Below are 27,245 nucleotides of genomic sequence, written 5' to 3'. Positions count from 1 at the left end.
CATGGCCCTCAAGGGCCTCTCCATCCCTCCAAAGACCCACTTGAAGTCATACTTGCCGCTTGTGGCACCAGACTCACTCACTCCCATAGGATAACATTGGGGATTGGACTTGTAGTGCATTGATGGGGACAAGATGGATGCCCCACATATTTCGGTTCCCAGAACTGCATGTGCAGTCTAGTCTTTTGGGTGTGGTTCAGCCCAGAGACACCTGGGACACCCATAGACTAAGCCACGCCCAGGCTGAGAAACATGCTTTGTGTTTTCTGCACCTGCAGCGTGACACTCACCGTGTTCGGATCGGTATCCAGTAGGCCTGTATCTTTCTTCTGCGCTCAGCTCCTGCAAGAACAACGTTGGAAACAGCCTTACCTTGCAGCGCTTCTGCCTATCATTCATCGCTCCTTCTGTTCTGCGGGCATCTTCGGCGGTGTCATTCCCATCCCGGCACGCCGCTTCCCAAGGGAAAAGAACAGAAAAAAGGCATTGGTAAGCATTCAGCAAATCTTCGCTTATTTTTAAAGATTGTACAGGCTTCAAACGCTTACCTGAATCCCAGCCGCTCTGGGAGAAATCTGTCTCCGGAACTTCTCATCCATCTGCAAGAGGGAAAAGACACTCCAGGTTAGCGTGGAAACATCTAGAGGCGGCGCATTCCGCGCTTACCGCATTTCTTCTTCATAACCGGCATCCACGCTGAAAACGTTGCGGCACCTAAAAGAGACAGAAAATGAACTCAGTTCAATACAAATATGAAAGGGTCGCATCGCGCTCTCACTCAATTTAAGCGCTACTCATCTCAGCAGCACGTCGCCATCCCCGGACTCCGGCCATCATCTAAGGAGGAAAGGAACGAAGTTAGAGAACTGTTCAAAAGACTCATTATTCTTACTGTTGCCAGTGAAGTAACTAGGCAGCAACGGGCCCGCATCAATCAACGCACCCCTGCGCTGAAAGCAGGACAGAGAGCACACTTTCCAAGAAAACAAGGCCCAGTTTCCAGTCTAGTAGACTCCAGGGAAGGGTTCGAGGTCGTAGGTCAGAACAGGCTGAGTGACGTCCCCGTGGATACCAGGTGAGCGTTAGTCCTTCTCAGCTGTTCAGTTTAAATAGCAGTGACGCCCCAGCGAAACGTCCTTCCAATTGACAGCGGCTGTTCTAGCCTTCATCCCGCTCGAACGTAGTTATTGAGCTCTTCTTCGTGTTGTACTCATCTGATGGGTTCAATCATTCACAATAACACATAGTTTCAGAGGTGAGCTTATGTTAATAAGATTTGGGCATTCGTCAGCCTATGTGGTGCGATTTCCCAAGGGTTGTGCCTCCCAATTGCGTCCTTATCCCCAGGAGAGGAGTCCTTCCCCATGAGATCCTCTGCATGTTACCCATAGTGGGACTGTTGGTTAGCGACCTCGCCTTCCTAGCCTTGCGGAAGGCATTCTCCCTTGGGGAGAAGTGATGCCATCTGAAGGATCGTCACAATAACTAATGAAAAGTTGGACCTCTTTCCTAGCCTCTCTTGTCTGAGTTACAGTAGCTGATGGCGCACACCGTGTCCAGCCAATTCCTTATTAGGATGAGGTGGAGAAAAAAAAAACGAAAGAAGATGAGTCTTTTGAGAGGGACGAAAATCCAAGACCACTTTTGGAAGAAAAAAAGGGTCTCAATCTCAAAGTAACCTTCTCCTTGGAGAAAACCAAGTAGGTGGAGTTGCTATCATAGCAAAAGAGACGTTTAAATTGTTTAAGGCCTCCTTTAGTTGTGAAGGATGCAAAACAATCCATATGAAACTTACTTTCACCCCTCATAACTACCTCAACATAATAGTCATATATAGAGCCCCCTCATTGAGTTCAGATTTCTCCAAGGAACTATGCTCCCAATTAGCCATGCTTAAATCTACCAATGTATCCAACTTGGTGGTGGGGGGACATTAACCTTTGGCGTGGAAGCAAAAAGGATAAGGAAGCCGTCTTTCTAGAGAAACAATTAACAAATATGGATTTTAGCATTATAAATGAGGTCCCAACCACACCACAAGGAAATCAGTTGGATTGGATCACAGCTAACAACCTCAAATACTCCAGTTGCAAGACAGACCCATGCATATGGAGTGACCACTATTTGGTCACCCTAAATATTGAACTCCAGGCATCATGCACCAATGACAATCCCCCGCTCGAAGGTCACCAGTAGAAATTTAAAAAAAAATCACCATAGACCACATCCGGCCATGCCTAGATAAAATACTTACCTCCTTTCAGGAGCAAGACAGCTGTGAGGAAATGCTTAAGGTATATAATGCACAAATACAACTACTAGTAGATGAGATCGCACCCCTCAAAACCAAGCTTATCAGAAAAAATAGTAACCATAAAAAATGGTTCAACTCAGACATAGAGGCAATTAAAATTGAGAAGAGAGCCCTTGTGAGGAAGTGGCTCGCAGACAAAACTGCTGAAAATAAAGAACGGTGGAAAATAGCTAACAAGAAGTATAAAGAAAAAATCAAACTAACTAAAGCAGACCACTTTAATAAGGAAATTGAGTCAGCTGACAACAAAACCATCAAACTTTTTGAAATATTAAAGAGTGTGGAAAAACCGCCAACTCTCACACCTCCATTAGCTCCATCCAAAGAAGACTGTAACACTGTTCAAAATGCATTTATAGCAAAAATAGCCAAAGCCAGGCAAAACATAATTTTAGCTAGACAAAAAAGGGATGACGGCACCTATGAGTGTAAAAAGAAACATAGTCAGGAAACGTTTGTTTACACCAACAACGGAACCAGAATTATTAAAATTGCTCGATCACATGAAACCTACATCGTGTGCGGAAAATGTCTTACCCCCTGACATTATTCTGCAACACAAGGAGCACTTTGCCCCTATACTAAAGATCATTAATGCATCCTTCAAAGAAGGTATCGTTCCGGAAGAAATCAAAAAGACGACAATCACACCCTTAGTAAAGAAGGTGGGTCTAGATCCAAAGGACCCAGGGAATCTACGACCCATAACAAATGCCAATTTCATCCTGAAAATACTGGACAAACTGGCTACCCAGCAATTACAGGACCACGTGGAAACACAAGAATCCCTACATCATCAGCAATCGGGTTTCAGAGCTGCTCATAGCATGGAAACAGCCATGCTGGATCTTCAAAATCATATGCTAGGCCTCATGGACAAGGGGAAAATGGGGATTCTGATGTTATTAGACCTAAGTGCGGCTTTTGACCTGGTGGACCACGACCTGCTGGTCAGAGCACTCAAAGACAATGTAGACTGTTCTGACCTGGCCTTGAAGTGGCTTGTATCTTTTCTTACCAACCGTCAAGCCAGAGTTCACTGGGGTGACACCTTCTCAGACCCCACCCAAATTCTTTTCGGGGTGCCACACGGCGCGAGCCTTTCACCCATGCCCTTTAATCTATACATGCAAGCACTGACAGAATTGGAAGTGTTTTTCTGCAATTATGCAGATGATACGCAGCTTATAATGGAGATAGAGGGATCACATCAGAAAGACAGTGAGAAATTAGGCGCAATGTATAGCAAAATTGATGAATGGATGCAATCCAATTGGATGTGCCTAAATGACTCAAAGACGGAGCTGATGCTATTTGGCTCCAGCCGTCAACTGGATAAATTGGGTGGGGAATATAAAACATTCCAGATAAAAAAAGCCATCATCAAAGTCTCCAGTCAAGTAAAGACACTGGGTATGATGATGAACTCCTCGGTTAATTCAGAGGCTCAGGCTAATCTCTTATGTAAGAATACTGCCTATTATCTGCGATTAATGAGGGCCATCAGACCGTTCTTGAATGACAACAACATGGCTACCATTGCCAGGGTAGTAGTGTTATCAAGGCTGGACTATGGCAATGCCCTATTGATAGGGGGAAGCGCCAAAGACATACATACTTGCCAAATCATACAAAATGACGCGGTCAGGATTGTAAAACTACAGGCTAGAAGAGACCATGTTAACACAGTTAGAGAATCTCTCCACTGGCTGAGTCAAAGACAGGATCAAATTTAAAGCCCTCACCTTGGTACACAAATGCCTTTTTGGCAAAGCGCCCCACTATTTGAAGAAACATATCGAAGTCTATACACCTAAGAGACACCTTCGCTCAGTTGGTAAAAAAAAACCTATTAGTTGAACAGAAACACAGGCTCAAATCCGGTATGGGCAGATCATTCACAGTAAAGGCGTCTCAGATTTGGAACGCCCTTCCGATAGCACTGAGAAGCCAAGAAAATCACCTCCAATTTCAAAAACTCCTGAAAACCCACCCATTTAAATAGTCTTTCTTGATGGCCACCGGAGCCAGAGATCAGTATGTCTAATTAATTCTGTACCCATTGTGTGTCACAGCGCCCTGATGCCCGAGTGGCTTACGATGCTATAGAAGCATATAAAAAAATAAATAAAATAAGGCAGGTTTAACTGACAATACCTGGAACTCTCACCCATTTAGCGGAAGTGATGTCAGCCAGGTAAATCACAATAGGGGTGATCAGTCTTATAGTACCGGAATGAAGGGGCTCAAACAGAGCTACCATAAGGATTGTCAAAAGCAATTTTAAATCTCAATGGAAAACAAACTATTGTGGAGGGAACTAGTTACATAAAGCACACAAGAATTGCATGACAGTGGGGATTCTAAAGAACAAGAGATGTTCTGGGGACCTCTTGAAAATCGAAATAGCTGCGAGGTATCCCTTAACTGTGCCAATCTGTAGGCCTGCTTGGGCCAAGGACAGCCACACAAAATCCAAAATGGGGGCTAACCGACCGGATAAAGGGTCCATATCCCACTCCCGATGTGGGTCTCCGAGCTAAAAGGAGCAAATAAAGGACACCATCAGACAAGTCCCATCCCTTGTATCTCAGTTTCTTAGTAGCCAAGCATGAAGGTTCAGGCTGCTTTGGTTCAGATGGAGAACTCTTGCCTCCTTGTTTGAGGTAGTGCATGACCTTTGTGTTGTACGCTGGGATCAGCAGTCTTGCGTTTCTCAGATGGGAGCAAGGCGACCTGGGGCAGCCTGATCGTCCTCAGCTTCAGCAAATGGATGTGTTTGCAAGAGTCCAAGGAAGACCACAGTCTGTTCATTGTCAGTGCCAACAGATGAGCGCCCCAACCAGTCAGATGCGTCCGGGACCCCCATCACCTGGGGCTATGGTTTATGAAACAATGCGCCTCTCAGCAAGTTGTCTTGCACATCTGATAGCAAAACAAAAGGGGGTGAATGCTGGAAGGTTTAGAATTAATCTTAACCTCTGGCTTTGCTCTGGATAACCCTCCAGACCATCATTCTTCGCCTGCCAAGCCATTACAAAAGGGGAAAGACCATATGCAATTCAGGCTTGGTCCCACCCCAAAAGGGGCAGTCCAGCCCGAACAGCTTGGTCTCACCCTTTCTGCACCAGACAACAAGCATCTCCAAACATGTTTCGGCCTCATTGAGTAGCTTGGGTCTCCAGTAGGCGACCCATGTCTGGGCATACCCGTCCCACTCAGGATGGGTAAGGTGGTTGTGATTAATTCAAAATCTTCCAGCCATCACCTTTTTTGTTTTGCTCAAGACTTGCTAGTCTCACAATCCGAGATCCTGAGCCACCTGGTCTGAGACCTGTAAAAGATCAGATATGTAGCCCTGAAACTGTGACAATTGACAACAGAGGATTCACTGAAGCAATCTTGTGCATCGCCATGCCTCTGGCAGTGCAGAAAGGCAGAGGCCGGGACTTGTTCCTGGCAAACATTGACCATCCTAACGATTTTCGCCACATTGTTCTGTGGCAGGAATACTCTGAGCAGGGAAGTGGCCAAAACTGCTCCGATTAAACTGAGATTGGAATGGCAAAACCTAAGACTTTTTAGTTCAGGGAAAAGCCCAAGCTGTGCAGCAGAGTGCATGTGGGAATTGGATGCTCAGACACTAGATCGATCCAGTGTGCGAGCTCATACGAGCCTGAAATCAAGGTAGGGAAAGATATGAATGCTGTATCTCCTGAGGCAAGCTGCCACCACTGCTAGCAGCTTGGTGAAAACCCTGGGAGCCAAAGAAAGTCAAAACTCTGAACTGGTAATGATGTTGGCCCCCCACGAACCTCAGGCATGTCTGTTTTCCGATGAACCAGCACATGGAAGTAGGTTCCTTGGTGTTCAGTGGAACCAACCAGTCCTGCAGATCAACAGTTTCTGGTTCTTGGCTAGAGTAACCATCTAGAATGTGTCCTTCTGTAGGAAAAAAATTCAACAGCCTCTGATCCAGAATGGCACGCAAACCTCAGTCTTTCTTCGGCACCAGAAAATAGGTTGAGCAGCAACCCTTGCCTTGTTCCAAGCACAGTACCAATTCTTTCGCGTTCTTTGAGAGAAGCTGATGGACCTCCTCCAATAAAACATGGTCCGGAGGCAGGATGATTGTGCAAGGGCCATGGCCTGCATGACGCTGCACAAAAGCGAGACAGTCACCATTTTGAATGACCTGTAAGGCCCAAGCATCAGACGTGTTCTATTAGTAAGCCCTTCTTTTAGCTCTCCTGATAGCGTAGGTGAATGTGCATTTATTTAGCAAGTCTTCTATATCTTTTGTAGCTTGGCTGTCAGTTGTACAAAGGTCACTATGGAACTTCCTTATTCCTCTCGTTCTACGTCGTCAGTCAGGTATTGTCTCCTTCTTTCTATTAGCAACAACATGGTTGGAGTGATTTTTTTCCTTTAACTTATAGGCCAGTATTTTGCCCACCACCCTATATTTCTGCTCACATTTGCAGAGCTTCAGTTTTTTCTCTTGGTGTTTATCCTTCTGCCCTGTCCCATGAATAGACCTCTCATATATTCCTCAAACGTATCCCATTTAACACCCATATAATTCTGGCCTTTTTAGATTACTAACAAACAAGTCAGATCTCTTTTCTCAACTATTATCTCACCACGGAATTGCTCAAACCTCGATTTAACTTCCATGAGCGTTGCCCCTCATCTGTGTCCCTAGTCCTACAAAAATTGGAGCATGGGCAGAAAACCCATGTCGCCTATTCTTGACTTGAGGAGACCCCTCTCCATGAAAATGTAATGTAATCTTCAGGGGATGTGGTAAGAGATTGTTTTTTTTAAGGTGTTTCCATTTGAAACCAAACCATGCAGAGAGTTGGTGCTCTTATTTTGGATGAATGGGAAAGAGGTGAATGTAACAGCTTCTCACCTTGCCTCCAGTCTGAACCCTCAAGGGGGAAATATTTAATGTGTTTTTGAGATTCACACACAAGTGGGAGGTGAACAGAGAGATTGTAGAGCAGTTCTCCAGTATGGGGTCTGGCATGGAGTCACATGCTCATGAATATTCTGTCATCAGGCTTGGAATCCTCGGTAAAGAAATAAATCAGTAACTTCTGAACCACCAATCGCTGGTCTCTGGGTCATACTGCCCCCGGCCAATGACTGCCCTCTACCTAAGCCCCTCCTCTGGCAGCCATCTTCAGATTTTTACTGCACATTCAAGTGTTGGGAGTCCTCGTGCTTTCACTGCGTTTTGCGATTTGTTTTGTTTATTTATTTTCTTCTAAGAGTGTTACTCTATTTTTTTCGGTCAATAGAGCATCAAGCTCCACCGATTAACCTTTCCGATTAACGGGGACCCCGTTTTCGGTTTCTTCGGCACCCCTCAAGGGTGGATTTTCGTAGAGTTTCTTCTTGGAGGATTCTAGAAGCTTCTTCGAGACCTACACCACGTGCAGGTGGTGGAAGAGGAGGAGGAGGAGGAGGAGGAGGCGCCTCCAAGGTTTGCCCCTACTGCAACCTATGGAACGTCTTTTCAGACGATGGACATTCCCAGAGTCTCTACTGCCTGCATTCAGAACAGACATGTGGATTTTTATTTTTTTATTTACTGATTGGCTTATCGGGAGATCGTGCCGCTCACGCGGGCTGACCAATTCAAGCGCCTCAATGAGTGGCTGCAGGCCAAGGCCCCTGCTCCAGGTGAGTCCCAGCAGCATTCCTCCCCTGCCCAGAAGAAGAAAGCAGAGCAGTCTTCTAAGACCTTTGAGGGCTCCCCTCCAGCGGGGGCCCAACATAAGGCTGAGCACTGGAAGTCCACTGCCTCCGGGAGCGCCGTTGCGACGGGCAGGGCAAGTTCAGCGTCTCCATGGGAGGCCCTCTCCAATGCTTCCATTTCCAGGTTGCTTTCAGGCTGCATCACCCTTTGCTACCAGTTGGCAAGCTGGCCGTTGCCCGGCCGTCCGAGAGCCCACTCAACCAGAGTGATCGGTGCAATTACAGCATTACTGTCTGGTGTGCCCCTACTGGACATCTGCAGGGCTGCTACGTGGAGGTCGACCCACACCTTCACAAAGTTCTACTGCGTCGACAGGGATTCCAGGGAGGAGTCCAGAGTTGGCCAAGCAGTGCTGCGCAACCTGTTCGCTTGAAGGTGAGCCTGGTGAGGAGGTAGGAGATGCTTAATGTTGAGATGCTTAATGTTGAGCATGGCCACCTCCTGTGGTTATGCATGTGTCTACTGCTATTTATATTTCATTCATGAGCATTTGAATCCATGCCAGACCCCATGTTGGAGAAGGAACAAGTTACTTACCTGTAACTGTTCTCCAGCATGGGTCTGGCATGGATTCACATGCAAACCCTCCCGCCTACCCCTCTGCGGCTCTTCTCTTGGTCCTACTGCCACTTTGTGCTACCAAATCTGAAGATGGCTGCCAAAGGAGGGGCTTAGGTAGAGGGCAGTCATTGGCTGGGGGCGTATGACCCAGAGACTGGTTGTTAGGAGAAGGACAGTTCAGAAGTGAAACTGAAGCAGATTTTTTTCTATACCGAGATTCCCAGTTTGACGGGGAATATTCATGAGCATGTGAATCCATGCCAGACCCATGCTGGAGAACAACAGTTACAGGTAAGTAACTTGTTCCATATTCTTAGTGCGGGACCTTCCCTAGATTAACTTGTTTGCTTCCATCTGAAACAAGAAGTGCAAGATCTTATGCTCAAGGAGGTTGAGGCTGAGAGTTCTCTGAGCGATGCACTCTTGGCTCCCTGGGCGTCCGGGTTTATTCCTACGTTTCCTCCGTTGTCCTAAATCCTTTGGTGCGGAGGAAGTTATACAGGGCCAAAATACTATGCTTTTGCTGGCTCCATACTGGGCGCAAAAAACTTGATGCCCAATCATGCTGCATATGGTGCAATACCCTACTTGGATGATCCCATGGAGAGACGGTCTGCTGACGCAGGATTGCGGCAGGAATATTAAACCCAATTATTAAACCCAATGCTAGGATGCTAAGCTTTCATTCCTGGCTATAGAGCGGTTGAGGCAAACTGATTGGGATCTCAGAGGTGTAGTTCATGTAATGCTCCTGAGAGGCACCGATCCACTTTGTCCATTTATGCTCGTTGCATGCATATGTTTATAAATTTATACTGTGATGAGAAGTGCAACCTGCTGTTTTTCTCCAGCGCAACAGTTCTTGCGTTACTGTTATTGTTGGCTAAGGTAGGTCTCTGTCAGCTCTAGTTTACATTCACGCACCTTTTGATTTTGAAAATGTCATCTGCTCAAGGCTCGTCTGTGCTCTTGCAGTTACTAACAGGTCTTCAAAATGTCCCCTCACTCACCGGAACCTAAATAATATTTTAAATTCTTCATGTTGGCTCCATTAGGCATTCAATCTTGCCTTGTCAGTTACCTTCAATTAAAGTTGCCTTACTTCGCATTAGAGTAGCCTTTTTATTTGCGTTGGTGTCGTATAGAAGGGCATCAGAGCTTTGAGCTCTTTCAGACTGACCCGTCTTCTTTTGCATTTATATAACGAAATTGTCACCTTGCGGGCCAGCACATCTTTATTAACCAAGGCTGTATTGAAATTTCACCCTTCAGCAAAAAATTACATTTGGTGTTATTCCCACGTTCTCATTCTATCAAGGCAGAGTAGAGATTCAATCGGTTAGATCCAAGACTAATGCTAAAGTCCTACTATTGCACGGTAAATTAATTTTGAATGGATGAACAGCTTTTTATTAGATTATCACGACCTTGGAAAGGCAGGGTGATCACAACACAGCAGCTCCAAGTGAATTGCACTCTGTATTAAGACATGCTCTTAGCTGACCCATAATGAAGTTCCTAAAGGGCTTTGTACTCATTCTAGAAAGGGACAGGTGGCAGCTTGTGCCTTACAGAAGGGATGTCATTCAAAAGATCAAGAATTTCTGGGAAGAATGAATCCATCAGAACAAATTACTTACCTCCTGTAATCTTCTTTCTAATGGATTCCCTTTTCCCCACAGATTCCTCCTCAGTGATATTCAATCTTCAGCATAGCTGATCTTCAAAATATTTACACCACCAGGGGAGCGCAGATCTGTGTCGGAAATGGCTTTGGGACACATATCCAGGTGCCACGCCCCATGACCTTAGTTCCTTTTAGCCACGCATTCTGTTTGCTTCAAGAACATTGCTGCTCAGAGGTTTGTGACAATGCCTACCCCGCCCCCCCTGCTTCGCTGACTGCAGTCAACAAATGTCAGTTCCTAACCCCTACAGGATCTGTATATGCTGTTTGGGGGCAGAGCACAACCCCCAAGACAGACGTGATCATTTCAGTCGATGCATCCGAAGGGTCTCCGGGAATGGGTGCTGGAACTCGAAACCTTTTTCCACAAGCAGAAAGTCGAGAGGTTTAGTTCATGGTTGTTAGACTGGTTCCCAGCCTGAAAGAAGATGCAGCAGCACCACTGCAAGAGGCCCATTCATGAGCAGCTCCTCTTGGGCACAACTCTTCTTCATCTTTGAAGACTCTAGGGACTCACAGGAAGAGTCTCCACAAGCATCTTTTCCCACTCAATCCCTCCACGGAGGAATGGGATGCTTTCAGGTTGAAGATGCTCGACTACTACGCCAGTGCTCTGGTGCCCCCATCAGGACCCACCATGTGTGGATAGGTCGGCAGGGATCCTACAAAGGGAGCAACTGCACACCTAAAGGCTTGGCTTTGCCCGCTATGGGCGAGCCACCAATCCTGTGCCGATACGCTCGATCCACAGATCCTCAGTCATGAAGCAATCCGCACTGGCCCGCTTTAACCCGATGCAGGTACTCTGGAATATGCCCCGCTTCCGTACTCTGAAACACTTGTGTATGAGCGCAATATAAATAGAATTTCTGATGTTTGTTAATCTGCTTAGAATCACATGTTGTGCATAGGTCCGACATCCAGTGGTCACTGCGGAGTATTGCATTTTGTTTTTCGTAGTCGAAAAGGGGACGTCGACAAGGCGTGTCTGTAACACTATCCCTATAGTGACGTGCGTTGTACCCACAATCCCTCACGCGTCGAGGTCCCTCAGATTGTTTTTTTCAGCCCAGCTTATGGTCGCCTTACGCGGAGCTCCTAGAGAGACATTGCTAAACAAGTACTGCGGACCTCGGTCCTTAATATATACTTACTGTTAAAAGATCCCTCCCCTCGACGTTAGCTGTGAAGCTGTTTCTCCGCCGAGCAAGTTTTCGACGGAGAGGAAGAGACGGAGGAGATCCTTCGGCGCTGCCGAACACGTGGCCAGGCCTCGCCGGCCAACATACAGTAGGGAGAGTGGGGGTTCGAACTTTTCTCTTCTCGTCGAGAATGTCTTTCTTTCTCCCCTATCTTTCCCTTGGGGTTGTTATCACCAGTTTTTATTGCCTCAGCTATGGAGAGGACACCTTTTAAGTTTTGCCCACGCTGTAGGGGCAAATTCACTTGGAAGGACAAACACAAGCTCTGTAATCGTTGCTTGCCCCTCGATCATAAAGAGGACAGCTGCGCGGCCTGTAAGCTCTTAAAACCAAGAACCCTTAAAGAACGGAAAGTTAAGAGGTGGGCGGACTACGCTATGTCGAAGTCAGTTTCCTCACCCGCCGCCGCTGTTACAGAAAGTGACGAGGAGGGTGATAACTCGACGTCCGTTACGGAAGTCATTAACCCCCAGAAGGCGCGCTCGCGCTCCTCGACGTCCGTCCCCGGCCCCGACGGGCTCGGCTCACGCCCTGCTTATGGGGATTAACACCCCGGCGACAAGGACGCACACAGACCCCATAGGCCTAAGCACACAACCCACGGCTCTTCTTCGTCGAGGACGAAGGATCCACCAGCGCCGAAGGGGACGCAGGGCACTCCGGCGTCGACCTTAGACCGTAAGGGTCTTAAGCCCCACCCGCAAACGCAGCCGCGACCAGCGATTGGGCTTTCATCTAACACGGGCGCTACCTCAAAGACACCCGACGTAACGCTCCATAGAGCGGCCGTCGAGAAACAGCGCGTAACGCAGACAACGCCGACTCCAGAACCCTCTACCGACGAACTCGTCGTCGAGAGCCTGGCGAGAATTGTTTCCGAGGACAAACGCAAGCGGACGACGAAACAGACGTCGAATACCGCACCCAAGGAAATAGAAACGCCGAAAAAGCACAAAAGTAGCCAGGAACTGCCCCATTCATCTAAAGGCACTTCTGAACTACCGGAGGGCTTTTCTGAGGGCGACGGAAACCTTTCGTCGACGTTGTGGGAGCTTTCAAAGCGTTTTGAAGGTGACAACACTGATTTACCCCCTCTAGACTATTCAGGGGTTCCCCATGAGACCATGGAAAGACTCCATTCTTGTATGGAAAAGATGGAGAGGTTTTTGGGTAGCCAAAACCCACCCACACCCAAAAGACCAAGAGAATGGACCCAGGATGACCCTAGGGTCAAGATTCCTAGGCTGTTTCCCCCCTTCTACAGATGCATATGACCTCACTGAAGAGGAGCAATACCTCCAGGAAGATGAGTGTTTAGGTGGAGAGGAAGAACATGAGGAGGAGAGGTTTGAGGACGACCCTTACACTACCACAGGAGCTTTTGAGGAAGATACAGCTACCTCACAGCCCTGGCACTCCCCATCAGTGCAGCCTTGGCAATCCCCATCAGTGCACTCAGACCCTGATGTCTTTCACCCTTCTCCTCCCAAGGACTCACCTATTGGCAACACCTCCCCTATAGATGACCAGTCCTCACTTAATGCACTATTGCGCAAGGCAGCAGCGCATTTTGAAATAGACACAGGGGAGACTCTTCCGGACATAGACTTGGTAGAAAAAGCTATTAAAGAAAAAGCCCCGGTCAGTCAGTCCATTCCGCTCCTGGCTTCTATAAAGAGAAGAATAACTCCTTCCCTTTCCAATCCGGCCTTAGTCAGAGGGGTCAACCCTCGGATAGAAAAGCTCTTCAGCCCTTCGTCTTCTGACCCTTTGTACATCAGGGGACATTCTATTCCGGACTCTCTGGTAGTTACTAACGCAAGGAAGAGAGCGGGGGTACCACTATCTACTAGTGAGGCACCACCTGACAAAGAGGGCAAGAAGCTCTATGCACTTGGGAAGAGAATCACAACCTCCGCCGCCTTCTCAACTAGGATTGCGAATAACAATTCCCTATTAGCTAGCTACGCAGATGCACAGTGGAGCAAACTGCGCAGCGAAGCAGAGGACGCACCAGAACCCCTGCGTTCACGCCTGTTGGCTACTATATCAGAGGGAACTCTTGTAAACTAGGGCATCGTAAAGAACTCCCTGGATGCCGCAGAGACAGCTGGACGTTCCCTGGTTCAGGGAATACTTCTCAAATGCCTAGTCTGGCTGCGCAATTCGGGATTTAAGCCAGAAACCCAGGCTTCCCTAATAAATAAGCATGCGAAGAAGGAGTTTGATACCATCAAAACTCTTGACCAAATTTCTAGGCCACCTAACAGACGCAGCTATGGCAATAGACGCTCCTTACGTGGCCAACGCCAGCAGCAAAGCCAACAACAATTTTACTCTGCTACCAACTGGCCCTCTAACCAAAGCACCCAGTTCAGTCAAAGAGGCCAACGTCGTGGCAAAGGAAGAGGGCGCGGCTCCAGTCCAAAAGGCCCCACGCCCAATACCAACAAATGACCCAAAGATTCGGGTCCCCTCCCATGCATCACCGGTCGGGGGCCGGCTAACATCGTTCCTTTCAGCATGGGGGGGAATAACGTCAGACCGCTGGGTATTATCCACCATAGCCCACGGATACTGCATCGAATTCAACGGTTCCCCAAAATACAGACCCCCACGGAACCGGCGCATGACACCGGAACACCTCACCATTCTTCTTCAAGAAGTAGAAGAGCTACTGAAAAAAGAAGCTATAGAGGCTGTCCCCCCTATCGCAGGTAACAGAAGGTATTTATTCAGTGTACTTCCTTGTACCCAAAAAGGATTTAACCATGCGCCCTGTATTAGATCTGCAGCCAGCGAACAATTTTGTCAAACCCCAAAAGTTTCGTATGGTAACCTTGCAGGATGTAATCCCACTGTTATCACAGGGGGATTACATGGCAACACTAGACATGAAAGATGCATACTTTCATATTTTAATGTTGCCAGCGCACAGAAAATACCTCAGGTTCAAGATAGGGAACAAACACTACCAGTTCAGAGTACTACCCTTCGGGATAGCATCTGCACCAAGGGTATTTACGAAAGTACTGGCAGTGGCAGCGGCCCACCTGCGCAGATTATCCATCCCGGTTTACCCGTACCTCGACGACTGGCTCATAACAGGGGATTCTTACGAAACATGCTTATCCAATACCCAAAAGACCGTAGACCTTTTGTCCCGACTGGGCTTCTCCATCAACGAAAAGAAGTCCAGCTTAGACCCCAGCCAAATCAAACAATTCCTAGGGGCTCTAATTCGAACAAAGGACGGCCTCGTCTTCCCCTCCAACGAGAGGGTCCAAAACATGCTGTTTCAGATCCCCCATTATGTGGCAGGTCGAGAGGTGACGGTACGCAAAGCAATGCGTTTGCTAGGGATGATGGCGTCATGTATTTATTTGGTACCTCACGCGCGCCTGCGCATGCGCCCAATGCAAGAGTGGCTCTACAGCCAGTGGTGTCAGGCCAGCGGACAATGGGATGACCTAGTGGTGGTCTCGCAGGCCTTGGTTCTCTCGCTACGGTGGTGGACAAAGGAAAACCTGTTATTAGGGAAAACTTTTGCCACACCCGCAGTGGAAGCCACTCTAACCACAGACGCATCCCTTACAGGATGGGGGGCTCACCTATCCCATCAGACTGCTCACGGAGTGTGGACTCCGAGCTTAGCTTCCAAACATATAAACCTGCTGGAACTATTAGCAGTGTTCAAAGCACTGAAAGCCTTTCAGGAACACTTACAAGGAAGGACAGTGATGGTCCTCACAGACAGCACCACAGCCATGTACTATCTCAACAAGCAAGGGGGCACTCACTCTCCAGGACTGTCCAAGCTGTCCCAGAATATATGAAAGTGGGCTCTCAAACACAACATGTTCCTACTATCACAACATGTACCAGGGGAACTCAATCTGCTAGCAGACAAATTCAGCAGAGACTTCCCCCTACCCAAAGAGTACGAATGGCAATTGCAAGAAGACATCGTCTTAAACGTCTACACGCAATGGGATTTCCCGGAAATAGACCTGTTCGCAACCCTGGAGAACTCACAATGCCAAAGTTACGCCTCCAGGTACCCCCAGAACCAGTCCAAGGGGAACGGTCTGTTGATTCAATGGTCAGGGAAATTTGTTTACGCCTTTCCCCCCGACTCCCCTCCTCAACAAGGTGGTGCACAAGATGCACCAAGAGCAGGTGACCATGATACTAGTGGCCCCAATGTGGGCCCAGCAGCCATGGTTCGCTCACTTGATGGAGATGTCCCTATCTCCCCCAATCAAACTTCCTTGCCCGTACAACATGCTGTCACAAGACAAGGGCAGGACACTGCATCCATGCCCTCAGACCATGAATTTAGCAGCCTGGCTCCTGAGATCATAGAATTTGGACATTTACATCTCCCTCAGAGATGTATGGACATCCTCAGGGAAGCCAGAAAACCTAATACTCGCCACTGCTATTCTAGCAAGTGGAAAAGATTTGTCATCTGGTGTAGAAGTAAGAACATCAACCCGGTTGACTGCTCTGCCACTAACATTATTCTGTACTTGACCCATTTACTGGATTCAGGTCTAGTGTTTAATTCCATTAAAGTCCACCTAGCGGCACTTTCTGCATACACCACTTCCCAACTTAAAGTGTCGTGGTGGAAGATACCAGTTATAAAGGCCTTCATGGAAGGGGTAAAGAGAATTACACCCCCCAATAGCTAGCCCAGCTCCCGGATGGGACTTAAACGTGGTACTTTCTAGACTCATGGGCACTCCTTTCGAACCCATGCACAAGGCAACTCTTAAATACCTCACTCTTAAGACTGCTTTCCTAATAGCTATCACCTCCATTAGGAGAGTAAGTGAACTACAGGCTCTTTCCGTATTAGACCCCTTTGTATCAGTTCACAAGGATAAGGTGGTTCTTCGCACACACCCAAGGTTTGCACCAAAATTCATCTCTAAATTTCATGTAAACCAATCTATAGAACTACCAACGTTCTTTCAAAACCCTTCCAACTTGGGAGAAAAAAGTCTGCATACACTAGATGTACGCAGAGCTGTCATGTTCTACATGGAAAGAACCAGATCACTGAGAAAGACTAATCAGTTCTTTGTCTCGGTGGCAGCAGGAAGAGAAGGAGATGCAGTCTCTAAGTCCACTATATCTAGATGGATTGTACAATGCATCACTCTCTGTTATTACACTCTTGCTAAGAGAGAACTACCCTTCAAGCCAAGAGCACATTCCACTCGAGGCACTGGGGCATCCATAGCATTCATTGCAAATGTTCCCCTTGAGTCCATCTGCAAAGCGGCTACCTGGAGTTCTGTGCACACCTTTACAAAACACTACTGTCTAGATGCACACTCAAGATCTGACTCCCAGGTGGGACAGGCAGTATTAAGACATCTTTTCTCTACTGTTCCTTCTCATAACCCACCGCCAACTCCGGGTACTGCTCGCTAGTCTATGCACAGCATGTGATTCTAAGCAGATTAACAAACATCAGAAGACAATGCATTACTTACCGTAAAAGCATTTCTGATGGTTGTATCTGCTTAGATTCACATGCGCCCACCCTTCCTCCCCGCTCGGATGGAAGGAACATAGACTTCCTTTTATATCTCTTTTCTGTACTCACTCACGTCTAGAAGGCTCCCTCAGGGCAGAAAAATACAAACAGAGGGACCTCGACGCGTGAGGGATTGTGGGTACAACGCACGTCACTATAGGGATAGTGTTACAGACACGCCTTTTCGACTACGAAAAACAAAATGCAATACTCCGCAGTGACCACTGGATGTCGGACCTATGCACAGCATGTGAATCTAAGCAGATACAACCATCAGAAATGCTTTTACGGTAAGTAATGCATTGTCATATTATATCATGCCCCGCTTCTCATGGGGGAAGAGGGCATTTATTTTGAAGATGGGAGAAATCTTTGTTGAGAAGGTTGACCCTATTCCTTGTAGGGGTGGAATCCATATGCCCTCGAGAGATGAGGACTTCCCAGAGGAGTTCTTTAGTGGGGGGAAAGACTTTTGGCGCTAGCTTTCGACTTGCGGGATATGTACCTGGAGTTAGACATTTTACCAGCCTAGACTCTGGCGAAGTCTCTGACCTCTTTCCAACAGCTGACAGCCAAAGTGTTGCAGTTGCTAGGATTGTCAGCTCCTTCCAGACCAGAAGTTCATTTGGAGCTTCATGGATAAAAGCCCTTGAAAGCCGAACTTGCTGCCCGACAGTTGAGGCTCTAGTACTGGAAGCCTGGGAAAAGCCTCCCTCTGTCTCTGCAGTTGACCGAGACATAGCAAAGAGAAACACCTGGCTGCAGAAGTTCCTCAATGTCCTCCTGTTTGCATTTTATATTCAACATTTGAACATTCATTGTGGTTGCTTGGGGTCAGAAGGCAGAACTGGCATGAAACTGCCTTTCTTCCATGTCCTTCACTGGAGGAGGACCCTCATTGTCTGCATGTAAGGTTTAGGTACCCAATCTGGCTGGTGATTTAGACAGGGACCTCGCTATGCCTAGCCCCCGTTGCGATGACCATTGCCTCGGAGCCTTCGGGTTCATTGACTGACGGGAACCAGACTGCTCGATGGTGTGTTCTGTACGTAGATACCACACCCAAATATTGTTTAAAGTCTTCGATAGAGATATTCGAATTTCAGTCCCTATAGCGTTTGAACACTGGAGACTTGACCCCTTACTTACTGACAAAGAAATGTAATGATTTTGAGCCATTTCTGGAACAGCATGCTGAGCACACGGGGATGGGTGTAACTCGTGGTGTGAGGTCCTGGTGCATGCCTTTTGTACTTTCAACGACATTCCTTCCGGAGTCAAGGAGTGGCACAGTCAAGGTAGAAGAAAATAGAGGTCACGACATTGAGCCACACTTTCCCTACCCCTCTACACCCCAGCCCCCACAACATGGAATTCTTTCAAGCCAGTGGCACTGATAGGATGATCTATCAGGATGAGGATACGTGCGAGATGAATCCATAGAAACAATTAGTGGCAAGTAATTTCGGTATATACTCAGAGGTCAAAGGTCCACCTTTTTTTTTGGAGGGGGCTTATTTGGGAGAGGATGTTAGAACATCATAGAAAAATAAGTTCCACAAAAAGCTACCCTTAGATGTTGCACAGTTAGTTGGAGACAAAATGAATTTGTAGCATTTTTTCCAGCGCTATGACTCAATGCTAGGTGGATTTTTATATCTTTTTCATAACCATGCTCTCTAACATGAGAGACGTGACCTGTGACATTTGTCTTTTTTGTCAATTTGACAATTTGGATGGAACTTGTTTTCATAGGACACACGAAGTCCAGTGTATGGGCTCTCATTATGAGACACCATCCGAATTATGCTATCTGTCTCCTGCCACACGAGTTTCTCTGGCGCCAGGCACATGCTGTCACTTTGCACGTCCCACATCAGTTATTTCTGAGGCACCTAACCGTAATATACACTTAGGTTTTAACCCACCTGTTTTTCGCATAAGCTACTATCTAGCTGCATCCACAACCAAGATGGCAGATCAGTCCGACATGCTCCGCGCGGTCACGCTACGTAAAAACACCCGCAGTACTATATATCACATGACCCTGAGCATAGCAGCAATCCAATCCACACAGACGCAGATACACACCGACGGTGATACTTTCAAGAAAGTGAGACACGCTGTTTGAATATTCTCGCTCAAACAACGTTTCTGTTGGTTGATAGTAAGTGGCATTTTGTCCTTCTTTTGTGTAGCGCCATCCACACACAGGCGTGAGATAAGCGCAAACATTGCAATGAGGTTCCGGCACACGGACCGGCGTCACGAGTACAAATGGAAACCCTGCATTCCACAGACTCTATATATACAAACAGGTACGCGACCCGGGCATAATATTTCACATTTCTTGTGTTCTCAATGTGTATTGGAGAACACTCTGTAATTCCGTCTATCGTCTCCGTTTAGGCTTACTGTTGTGAGGCCGCGACCTTTCCCTTTTGGATATGTAACGTGAAATTCCTCTTGGGGTGCTTTTGAAGAGCGCATAAACGAGGTATTAAGATCCCTCTTATAGACCTGCCTTATTTGATATGCATAGAGGTTCCATTTGCCATACTGTAAAAATTGTTTGTGAAGGGATAAACATTGCATAAATATTGGCTGTGGAATAAAATGTTGAAAAAACACCTCTCGGCAGCTGCCCCCAGATAGTCGAGGGATGATGACACTCAAACTAGACCTGCCCCTTTCAGGGATTTTGTAGTGCATAATTATTACAGGGATAAAAACTCCTGTTCTGGTATACACAATTCCAAGTGGAAATGATGTTATGACCCACCAAAACCTTTTCTAAAACTTCAAGGTTGATTAATTCTGGCTCTCAAGAATTTAGGAATTTTTTACTCTGTGCCAAAAACAGAGGACCTCAGAAATAAGATTTTAAAATTCATAGAAATGAAATTGAATGATGTGCACCCAAAAATGAATGGTGTTGATGGAACTTTTTAAATCAAACATTTTTATTGATTTTCCACATACATTATAAACTGTACAATTACTAATAAACTCTGTGTGCGCCCCAGCTCCCCTTGCATCTTGGCCTTCAATAAACCATACTTGAACTCTGAGTCGCTGGCAGTGTTGCACAATGCTCCAGTGGCGTTTTGCTGTTTTGTACTATTCTCACAGGTGTGTGTACCAGGTTGGGCAATGGCACAGTCAGTGAAAGTCTTCCCATTTTTGCCATATTTTGCTTGCTTTGTCAGGGCAACCTTCTGCGGTGTACACCCGGTGTTCCATTGTGGCGCATATGTCCACATCCGTAACCCACTGGTCGAAATTGGGAGTGACTTCCGAGCCCCATAGCTGTGCATTGTTCCTTCTGAGTCCTGCTGTGGCAGTTGACAGAAATAATTTTTCGTATCTTGACAAATCACTCTCCTCCTCCACCCCCAGCAATAGCTGCTTTGGTTCTCTTGATAGTTTTGCCCAAGACCCTAGCTAGTTTGTCGCAACATGCCTGCCAGTATTGTGTGCGGTTGCATTCCCATAAAATGTGAAAGAAGGTGCCTTCCTCGTGCTTACAGCGCAGGCACTGCGAGTCTCAGACTTTACCCCACCTGAAAAGGGCCACTCTTGGGACATAAGTTTGGTGTAGAATCTTAAGCTGGACGAGCCGGAGTCTTGATGAGATTGCAACCTCCCTGGGGTACATCAGTGCACCGATCCAGTCTTCTGGTTGTATAGCTCCTATGTCCTGTTGCCATTTGGCCTTGTGGCTAGCTAGTTCCTTTGTGGCAAAGGAGGTGATCGCATTGTACATGGTTGAAGTGACTTTGTTTGATCTGCTCTGGAATTGAGTTGCGTTCCATCTGGGTGTAATCGGGCATATTATTCATGTCCGGGAGATGAGTTTGTAGTGCGTGCTTTGAGTGTAGTGGTATTCTGTTGGTGGGAGAGTGTGTTCTGACTGGGGTTTTGAATGTGACCATCTTGCCCTCCTGTATGATGTCTTTGGTCCTCGTTATCCCGTGAGTCACCCAGGTGGGCCATCTAGGAAGCTTTTTAATTTCTGGGAGACCTCTTTTATTCCACAATGGTTGCTCTGGTGGTAGTTTCTTGTCCCAGTCCATGTACTTGTGTGTGTCTGCCCAGGTTCGTGTCAGGTGCGCTAACATGGTTGGGGGAGATGCCCTGTTCAGGTTGGAATTTAGGAGCTCGATGGGAGGCGGTCCCTTGCTGGTGTTTATTGCCTTGATGTGTGTGAGTGTAGCATCTCCATGTAGCATGTTCATGACTGCCATCTGGCTGGCCCAGTAGTATGTTTGTAGTCTGGGCAGTCCAATACCTCCCTCCCAGATAGACCTTTGGAGTGTGGCAAGCGCTATACGCGGGTGACCACCGCACCATAACAGTTTCCGGAGGTCACAGTCTATTTTCTGGAACTCATGTATTGGGATATATAGCGGGGCATTCTGTAGACGGTATAGGAAGCGGGGTAGGGCAATCATTTTGAAAGAGCCGCTCTGCCCAGTAGGGTCAGCGGTAGCGAGACCCAGTGACGCGTGTCCTCTACGAATCTCGTTGTGATGGGATGTAAGTTTGCAGGTATGTAGTCTGTGAGGTTATTTGTGATCTGTATGCCTAGATACTTGAATCGCGTTGTTTCAACTCGGCATGGACAGTTTACCGGGATTGTCGTTTGCCCTCCCTATTTGGCCCAGTTGACGCTTAGTCCACTGAAGGCCCCATACTCCTTTAATATGTGTGTGATTGCGGGACATGCTTTGATTGGGTCTTTCAGGTAGATTAATAGGTCGTCTGCATACAGTGAGACTCTGTCCTCCCATGCATCCGACCATCGGAAGCCCTCCCAGAGCACTGACTCCCTCAGCAGCGTTGATTGGGGTTCTATCGCTGCAGCGAAAATCATGGCTGATAAGGGACAGCCTTGCCTTGTGCCCCTCCCTAGGGTGAAGGGTTCTGATCGCCAGCCGTTGACTCTGGTTCTCGCCCTTGGACAGTTGTACAGGAGTTTCTCCCATGTCATGAACTGGTGACCAAATCCCATACGGTGCATTATTTCCCAAATGGCCTCCCAGTGCACCGAGTCATAGGCTTTTTCGAAGTCGATGGCGAGCAATGCCAACGGACCCTGGAGTTTGTCAGCTCTTTCCAGGGCTTAGTGTAATCTGTATAGGTTCATTCGGGTTTACCTCTGAGCCATGAAACCACATTGGTCCGGGTGGATCAGGAAACTGATGACCAATTGCAGTCGTTCGGCTAATCCCTTCGCAAGGATTTTTGTTTTGCCATTTATGAGGGAGATGGGTCTATATGACCCGCAGTTTTCATGGGGTTTGTCTGTTTTGGTTAGCACTATTATGGTGGCTTCTCTGTGGTCCGGTGGTTGGGGATCCCAGGTCTCGCGCGTTCTGATACATCCGCAGTAGGTGTGGGGCAATCTCATTTGCCCCTATCTTCTGCCATAGTTCTGTTGGGAGGCCATTCGGGCCGGAGGATTTCCCGGATTGGAGCCCCGACATGGCTGCTATTACTTCCTCTTCCGTGATCTCCTTGTCCAGAAGGGACTGCTGCTCTGTGGTGAGAGTGGGGAGGGTGATTTGATCCATTATTGATTTGTCTATTGGGGTGGAGGGTGCCCTGTATAAGTTAGCATAGTACGTGGCGAAGCCCTCCGCTATGTCTCTGTCCGCTATTATTGGGTCAGTGTCACCATTGTTGAGTCGTCTAATCTGGTTGTTCCCTTTGTACCTGCGTTCTAACCATGCCAGCATTTTGCCGACTTTATCCCCGATTTCATACACTCTGGCGCATGCAGCTCTGTGCGCTTACCTGGCATTGTCTAGGGCTATGTTTTGGTGGTGTTTCTGCGCCAGTATCAGTGCCCGGTGTGTTTCGGGCGTGTCTAGTAACAGGTTAGCCTCTTCTGTGCATTTGACCTGTTCGGCTTTGTGTAACGAGGCAAGATGCTTTCTTGTGCGCAGTTGTCGGAGATGATGTTGCCCCTTAGCACTGTTTTATAGGCTTCCCCGTCGGCTATGGTCCCCGTATTTAGTTAAAAGTATGTTTTGGTGGTGTCTTGGATCTTTTCTACCAGTTCCGGAAATCCCAGGCAATAATTATTTAAACGCCAGCATGGGGACGTGGGTTGGAGAGGGGGGGGGGGTGGTCTAGAGGTGCTGATTTCTAATACCAGAGGGGAGTGGTCAGAGATTCCTCTGGGTAGTAGATATGCCTCGCAGATTTTGTGTCTATGGCTGGGATGAAGAAGTCTAGCCTCAAGAGTGAGGCATGGGCCCCAGAGTGGAAGGAGTATTCTCTACGGTCCGGGTGTCCTGGAGACCTAGGGCGCTTATGAATGTGGCCAGTTATGTATGTGTGGTGAGGTTTCTACCTCATAGATGTATTCGGTCCATTTCTACGTTCATGATATATGATATGGCATTTGTAACGCGCCTATACACAAGTGTTTCAAGGCGCGACGAGGCAGGGGGGGGAACAAGGGGAGACACAACAATCCTACTAGGCCAGGTGTCATTCAGATCGCGCAAGTGCAAAGGGTAGAGGGGAAGGGAAAAGTGCAAGGGGGAAAGGAAGAGGGGAAAGTGCAGTACAGGGTTATTAGCATACAGGATAAATAACAAGGGACAGCTGGTGGCAAGTGCGAAGTAAGTGCAGACAAGTGCTGGGAAGGGAGGCTGTGGGGATACAGACACAGTCCCGTAGTGCTGGGGTTGCCAGGGAGGCAGTGCAGGGGAGAGTGGCTGGGCCAAGGACCGAGAACGGTGAGTGGCCCAGTTGCAGATTCAATGCAGTTTCAGTAGTATTAGCAGGGGAGAGGGGGGGGGAAAGCGGAGGCAAAGAGGAAGGTTTTGAGGTGCTTCCGGAACCGGAGATGGTTCTCCTCAAGTTTCAGGGAGGCAGGAAGGCTGTTCCAGTGGGAGGCCCCTGCAGCGGAGAGAGATCTGCCCCCAACTCGTTGTTTGGAGAAGCGGCTGACCCTGAGAGAGTTGGAGGCGGATGAGCGAAGAGCTCGAGAAGGAAGATATTTAGGAAGAGAGAGTTGAAGGTATTTTGGCCCAAGTCCCCAGACGGCCTTGTGGACAATGCAGAGGGTTTTGAACTTGATCCTCGCAGTCACTGGGAGCCAGTGCAGTGATTTCAGTCCTGGAGAGATACGGTCCCTGGGCTTGACACGGTTCATGACCTCGTTGAATTCGCCTCCCATCACCATGACTTCCGATGTGTCATATGTGATCAGTGGGGAGATGTCGGTGAGCAGCGTGGACAGCAGGTTTGGTGGTGCATAGACTGCTAGCAGTGAAATAGATGGCTCCCATAGTGTCCCTGTTATGTATGTGTATCTGCCCCCCTTGTCCTTGGTGACTGTGAATAAAGGTGGCAGGGGAGTTTTTTGTTAATGAGTATTAGTACGCCGCGGGAGCCCATGGTGAAGCCAGCATGGATTGCTGTTAGGTAGTTTGTGCGTTTGAAGAAAGAGAAGTTTGTACCTGCCAGGTGTGTTTCAGTCAAGAATGCTATGTCTGGCGTGTGCCTATTCAGAAGTTGTACAACTAAGCGGCGCTTGATCCTGTTACCTAGCCCATTCACATTCCAAGTCAGGAACCGAAGGTTCCTAGTGGTGGAGTTACATGCGACCATGCTACAGAGGGGCGGAGGTATTGGTAGATGCAGTATTTATAATGAGGTGCCATTGTGTCCTCTGCGCTTTATTAGACCATTGGTTCTGCCTATATCTGGTGTTCCCGCTGAGAATACAGTGTTCAGGTGTTGTCATTTTGCGTGTGAAATCGAGCGTGTGCCTTGGTTGATCTCCAAGATGCCTATCTGGGTAATTTTTTGTACCCGTTGCTTTGTGACCTGCCTTCCCTCCCTCTGTCCCTCCCTGTAGTTCTCCCCCCCCCCCAACTAGAAGCACCTGTAGCCCGAACTGAGCGCCAACCGGGCGCGTAACTTGAAGTCCTAACATTCTTGAAGGTATCGGGGAGCTTGCGCCTACCGTGAGTGATTTACTGTCTTCCCATGCCAGCCGCCAGTGCGTGGTCCCCTTAATTCTGTGCTGTTATCAATAGCAAGGTCCTTGTGGTAGTCCTCATCCGGCCCCTTCTCCATCAGGTCTGTCTTGTGACAATGCAGGGTGGTCGTGGTCCTGTGTATTTTGCTGTGGCGGAGAGACCGCCTGGCCCAGCGTTTGCCTCAGAGGTTCTCTTGGGGATCTGTGGAATTCTGGAGTGTTAAGGATTTGGGTTTCCAACCAATCCCAGGCTTCTTTTAGCGAGTGGAACAGATGGGTGGTTCCTTCATGGTGCACTTTGAGTAGCGCTGGGAAGAACAGAGTGTCTTTCCTCGAGAGGCCTTGCAGTTTCTTCTTGACTGAGTCGTATGGTTGACGAGCCTTCTGGACTTCCCTGATGTAGTCCGGATAAAATCCGACCCGATGGCCGTTATATGTGATGGGGCCAGTGGCGCGGGCCATCTGGAGGATTGTCTCTATCCCGGAAGTTCGAGTTTTGCGATTGTTCTTGGCTGTGCGCCGGGGATGGGCCGTCCGGTTGGAACTCTGTCGGCGTGTTCAATGGAAAAGAACTTGGAGATTTTTTTGGGTGCGAATACGTCGGCCAGCCAGTCTTCCAGGAAGAGCTCGATACTGGGGCCCTCTTCTCTTTCGGGAATTCCGAGAATCTGAATATTGTTCCTCCTCGCTCACCCCTCACTGTCTTCGGTTCTGTTTCCCAGTTGTGTTACCTTCTGGGTTATGGTGGCAAGCTGTTTGCTCATCCATCCTATGGTGTCTTCTGAGTTGGAGATCCTCTGTTTCTCCCACCCTCGAGGATAGGTTGTGGAGGTCCTGCCGTAGAAAGGACACCTCTGTGGTTAGACCCCTATTTTCCCCTCGAGGGACTTCCGCGACTACTTGATGGCACTCATGACGTCTGTCAGCGAGATGTTCAGTTAATCTTCTCCTGTAGCCTCCTTTTCGCCGATTGTGGTTGGGGGGCCATGGAGGGGCCCAACCGTATAGAGGTCCATCTTACTCTGAAGGGTCTGCCTTTTGGCTTTGTCTTTTCCCATTACGTTGTCCGGAGTAATGAGTGGAGTGACGTTGGTCGCTTGTGGTTCTTGGCCGTGTAGACCTATCTGTGGCAGTGGTCGTTCCTTAGGGTTGACCTGATGCACTGTGTCCGAGTGGATCCTGTTAGTCTCCTGGAGCGACGCGGCGTCGAGGGCGGTCTCTTCTGTTTTTCTGGTGCCGGCCCGTACTGTGGCGGAGGTGCCACCAGGTCCTATGGTCGCCTAGGTTCCAGTGAGGCTTCCCCTAGCTGCTCAGGGGTAGGGTACTCACCTGAGTCTGCCAGTTGTGTAGAATTAGGCATTGTGTGCAGTGGTTGTGTCGTCCATAGCACCCAAGGCTGCCCAGTGGCGTATCCGTGTTTGGGTTGTGATCACAGCAGTGTGGACAGAGCCTCAGGGGGGTGCCTGTGGTGCCAGTGCCAGGTGGGCTTTCTCTGCAGCAGACTATCCTCCGGCCTCCCCGCTCAAGTGGGTCCAGTGGGTTTGGGGTTTCCTAGCTCATACCTTGCTGTCTTTAGGCAGGTTGTTATGTAGATTGGGTGTGCGTTGGTGTACCTCCTGGCGGGAGGTGGCTCACGAGTTGTACAGGAGCCGGTGTCCCAGAGGTGTGATTGTGCTCAGGGACCCACTGATGCAGAGTGCACATCACTTATCTTGAGCTGAGGAGCGTATTGATCCCAGGTATAGGTCTTGTATTATTAAAAGCCGCTTCCAGCGCCTGTTCTTTTGTGCATGCTGCGTGTGGGGCCTGCACCTGGGGCTGTTTACCCTGCTGGGTTTGTGGTCTGGGGTGTTGAGGGTCAGCCGCCTAGCATTGGAGGAGGCCTACATAGGTAGTGCCCTTCAATCGGCCCGCTTGTGGCCCATTTCCAGTAGCAGTGCTGTGGAGGAAGAGGAAAATCCGGTGCTCCTCCTCACTTTGGACTCGGAGTGCTGTAGTTGCGTGTGCAGCCCTGACTCTGGCTAAGCAGGCTTGTTCAAGGGGAGGTGTACTCCTGGCAGTGGCTGCTCCGTGAATGCCCTCCATGGGGGTTGGGGTCCACTCCGCCGCCATCACAGTGAGATGCCAGTGTGTTGTGGCGCTTCTCACCTTAGTCTGCTGC

General features: G+C 48.3%; 1 protein-coding gene across 3 annotated transcripts in view; it reads left to right on the top strand.

Moving 5' to 3' along the window:
• The window catches only part of ANKHD1 (ankyrin repeat and KH domain containing 1), a 1,723,611-nt gene that overhangs the window by 1,259,045 nt on the left and 437,321 nt on the right, over positions 1–27,245 (top strand). The window lies entirely within an intron of this gene.

Source organism: Ambystoma mexicanum, chromosome 3p (assembly GCF_040938575.1).
Source record: "Ambystoma mexicanum isolate Mex_15411 chromosome 3p, UKY_AmexF1_1, whole genome shotgun sequence".
Taxonomy (NCBI): domain Eukaryota; kingdom Metazoa; phylum Chordata; class Amphibia; order Caudata; family Ambystomatidae; genus Ambystoma; species Ambystoma mexicanum.
Note: the sequence above shows the minus strand (reverse complement) of the source record. Positions and strands in the feature narration are given on the sequence as shown.